Genomic DNA, 5,000 nt, shown 5'->3' with positions numbered 1-5,000 from the left:
TATTTCGGAGCGCACCTAAAGTTCGTTATTTTGGCTAAACGGAGCGAAAATCTGCATTTATACCATCTCGGACGTTAGTTTAATAGCGTTTAACTATGGATCCACGGTACAGAATGCAAAAATATGATTGTTAAAATTTTCGACTAATCGGTTCTAAGAGGCGAAGCAATACGCCGCTGGGACTTTGAAATATTTCGGAGCGCACCTAAAGTTCGTTATTTTGGCTAAACGGAGCGAAAATCTGCATTTATACCATCACGGACGTTAGTTTAATAGCGTTTAACGATCGATCCACGGTACAGAATGCAAAAATATGATTGTTAAAATTTTCGACTAATCGGTTCTAAGAGGCGAAGCAATACGCCGCTGGGACTTTGAAATATTTCGGAGCGCACCTAAAGTTCGTTATTTTGGCTAAACGGAGCGAAAATCTGCATTTATACCATCACGGACGTTAGTTTAATAGCGTTTAACGATCGATCCACGGTACAGAATGCAAAAATATGATTGTTAAAATTTTCGACTAATCGGTTCTAAGAGGCGAAGCAATACGCCGCTGGGACTTTGAAATATTTCGGAGCGCACCTAAAGTTCGTTATTTTGGCTAAACGGAGCGAAAATCTGCATTTATACCATCACGGACGTTAGTTTAATAGCGTTTAACGATCGATCCACGGTACAGAATGCAAAAATATGATTGTTAAAATTTTCGACTAATCGGTTCTAAGAGGCGAAGCAATACGCCGCTGGGACTTTGAAATATTTCGGAGCGCACCTAAAGTTCGTTATTTTGGCTAAACGGAGCGAAAATCTGCATTTATACCATCACGGACGTTAGTTTAATAGCGTTTAACGATCGATCCACGGTACAGAATGCAAAAATATGATTGTTAAAATTTTCGACTAATCGGTTGTAAGAGGCGAAGCAATACGCCGCTGGGACTTTGAAATATTTCGGAGCGCACCTAAAGTTCGTTATTTTGGCTAAACGGAGCGAAAATCTGCATTTATACCATCACGGACGTTAGTTTAATAGCGTTTAACGATGGATCCACGGTACAGAATGCAAAAATATGATTGTTAAAATTTTCGACTAATCGGTTCTAAGAGGCGAAGCAATACGCCGCTGGGACTTTGAAATATTTCGGAGCGCACCTAAAGTTCGTTATTTTGGCTAAACGGAGCGAAAATCTGCATTTATACCATCACGGACGCTAGTTTAATAGCGTTTAACGATCGATCCACGGTACAGAATGCAAAAATATGATTGTTAAAATTTTCGACTAATCGGTTCTAAGAGGCGAAGCAATACGCCGCTGGGACTTTGAAATATTTCGGAGCGCACCTAAAGTTCGTTATTTTGGCTAAACGGAGCGAAAATCTGCATTTATACCATCACGGACGTTAGTTTAATAGCGTTTAACGATGGATCCACGGTACAGAATGCAAAAATATGATTGTTAAAATTTTCGACTAATCGGTTCTAAGAGGCGAAGCAATACGCCGCTGGGACTTTGAAATATTTCGGAGCGCACCTAAAGTTCGTTATTTTGGCTAAACGGAGCGAAAATCTGCATTTATACCATCACGGACGCTAGTTTAATAGCGTTTAACGATCGATCCACGGTACAGAATGCAAAAATATGATTGTTAAAATTTTCGACTAATCGGTTCTAAGAGGCGAAGCAATACGCCGCTGGGACTTTGAAATATTTCGGAGCGCACCTAAAGTTCGTTATTTTGGCTAAACGGAGCGAAAATCTGCATTTATACCATCACGGACGTTAGTTTAATAGCGTTTAACGATGGATCCACGGTACAGAATGCAAAAATATGATTGTTAAAATTTTCGACTAATCGGTTCTAAGAGGCGAAGCAATACGCCGCTGGGACTTTGAAATATTTCGGAGCGCACCTAAAGTTCGTTATTTTGGCTAAACGGAGCGAAAATCTGCATTTATACCATCACGGACGCTAGTTTAATAGCGTTTAACGATCGATCCACGGTACAGAATGCAAAAATATGATTGTTAAAATTTTCGACTAATCGGTTCTAAGAGGCGAAGCAATACGCCGCTGGGACTTTGAAATATTTCGGAGCGCACCTATAGTTCGTTATTTTGGCTAAACGGAGCGAAAATCTGCATTTATACCATCACGGACGTTAGTTTAATAGCGTTTAACGATGGATCCACGGTACAGAATGCAAAAATATGATTGTTAAAATTTTCGACTAATCGGTTCTAAGAGGCGAAGCAATACGCCGCTGGGACTTTGAAATATTTCGGAGCGCACCTAAAGTTCGTTATTTTGGCTAAACGGAGCGAAAATCTGCATTTATACCATCACGGACGTTAGTTTAATAGCGTTTAACGATCGATCCACGGTACAGAATGCAAAAATATGATTGTTAAAATTTTCGACTAATCGGTTGTAAGAGGCGAAGCAATACGCCGCTGGGACTTTGAAATATTTCGGAGCGCACCTAAAGTTCGTTATTTTGGCTAAACGGAGCGAAAATCTGCATTTATACCATCACGGACGTTAGTTTAATAGCGTTTAACGATGGATCCACGGTACAGAATGCAAAAATATGATTGTTAAAATTTTCGACTAATCGGTTCTAAGAGGCGAAGCAATACGCCGCTGGGACTTTGAAATATTTCGGAGCGCACCTAAAGTTCGTTATTTTGGCTAAACGGAGCGAAAATCTGCATTTATACCATCACGGACGCTAGTTTAATAGCGTTTAACGATCGATCCACGGTACAGAATGCAAAAATATGATTGTTAAAATTTTCGACTAATCGGTTCTAAGAGGCGAAGCAATACGCCGCTGGGACTTTGAAATATTTCGGAGCGCACCTAAAGTTCGTTATTTTGGCTAAACGGAGCGAAAATCTGCATTTATACCATCACGGACGTTAGTTTAATAGCGTTTAACGATGGATCCACGGTACAGAATGCAAAAATATGATTGTTAAAATTTTCGACTAATCGGTTCTAAGAGGCGAAGCAATACGCCGCTGGGACTTTGAAATATTTCGGAGCGCACCTAAAGTTCGTTATTTTGGCTAAACGGAGCGAAAATCTGCATTTATACCATCACGGACGCTAGTTTAATAGCGTTTAACGATCGATCCACGGTACAGAATGCAAAAATATGATTGTTAAAATTTTCGACTAATCGGTTCTAAGAGGCGAAGCAATACGCCGCTGGGACTTTGAAATATTTCGGAGCGCACCTAAAGTTCGTTATTTTGGCTAAACGGAGCGAAAATCTGCATTTATACCATCACGGACGTTAGTTTAATAGCGTTTAACGATCGATCCACGGTACAGAATGCAAAAATATGATTGTTAAAATTTTCGACTAATCGGTTCTAAGAGGCGAAGCAATACGCCGCTGGGACTTTGAAATATTTCGGAGCGCACCTAAAGTTCGTTATTTTGGCTAAACGGAGCGAAAATCTGCATTTATACCATCACGGACGTTAGTTTAATAGCGTTTAACGATGGATCCACGGTACAGAATGCAAAAATATGATTGTTAAAATTTTCGACTAATCGGTTCTAAGAGGCGAAGCAATACGCCGCTGGGACTTTGAAATATTTCGGAGCGCACCTAAAGTTCGTTATTTTGGCTAAACGGAGCGAAAATCTGCATTTATACCATCACGGACGCTAGTTTAATAGCGTTTAACGATCGATCCACGGTACAGAATGCAAAAATATGATTGTTAAAATTTTCGACTAATCGGTTCTAAGAGGCGAAGCAATACGCCGCTGGGACTTTGAAATATTTCGGAGCGCACCTATAGTTCGTTATTTTGGCTAAACGGAGCGAAAATCTGCATTTATACCATCACGGACGTTAGTTTAATAGCGTTTAACGATGGATCCACGGTACAGAATGCAAAAATATGATTGTTAAAATTTTCGACTAATCGGTTCTAAGAGGCGAAGCAATACGCCGCTGGGACTTTGAAATATTTCGGAGCGCACCTAAAGTTCGTTATTTTGGCTAAACGGAGCGAAAATCTGCATTTATACCATCACGGACGCTAGTTTAATAGCGTTTAACGATCGATCCACGGTACAGAATGCAAAAATATGATTGTTAAAATTTTCGACTAATCGGTTCTAAGAGGCGAAGCAATACGCCGCTGGGACTTTGAAATATTTCGGAGCGCACCTATAGTTCGTTATTTTGGCTAAACGGAGCGAAAATCTGCATTTATACCATCACGGACGTTAGTTTAATAGCGTTTAACGATGGATCCACGGTACAGAATGCAAAAATATGATTGTTAAAATTTTCGACTTATCGGTTCTGGATCACTGAAAAATCAAAAAAAATTATTAATTTTGATTAATTAAATTACATATGTAGTTTTATATTGTTATAGTCTCGTATTTGTTAATGTTTTGTCGTAAGAAAATGCAAAAATATCGTTTTAATGTTTTCGTCTCATCGGTTCTGGATCGCTGAAAAATCAAAAAAAAATATTAATTTTGATTAATTAAATTACAAATGGAGTTTTATATTGCTATAGTCGCTTATTTGTTAATGTTTTACCGTAAGAAAATGCAAAAATATCGTTTTAATATTTTCATCTCATCGGTTCTGGGCGGTTTTAAAATTTTTTAAAATATTAATTAAACCCATGATTTACATGAGAATGTGAATTTATTATGTCCTGCATGTTAATTTATTAATTTTCATGTATAGAACGTTATAAAATGAAAGGATATGTTCGACGATATTTTCAGTCTAAGTTTTACCGTGCCGGCGGGATGGTACGCTCTCACGGCGGTTTGCACAGGCATACGCCTGGGCGTAAGCCCATGCGTCGCCGACCTAGCGGCCGGCCGTTCGGTATTTATAGGAAGGCACTTTCGGTTCGCTCGGACCGGTCGGGAGTAGCGTCGAGCGTGTGGCTCTTTTATGACTTCGGTTGAAAAGCAGTCTACCGCTCCTCGAGAATATACTTTCTCGA

This window comes from Osmia lignaria, unplaced genomic scaffold, assembly GCF_051020975.1.
Source record: "Osmia lignaria lignaria isolate PbOS001 unplaced genomic scaffold, iyOsmLign1 scaffold0061, whole genome shotgun sequence".
NCBI lineage: Eukaryota > Metazoa > Arthropoda > Insecta > Hymenoptera > Megachilidae > Osmia > Osmia lignaria.
Note: the sequence above shows the minus strand (reverse complement) of the source record.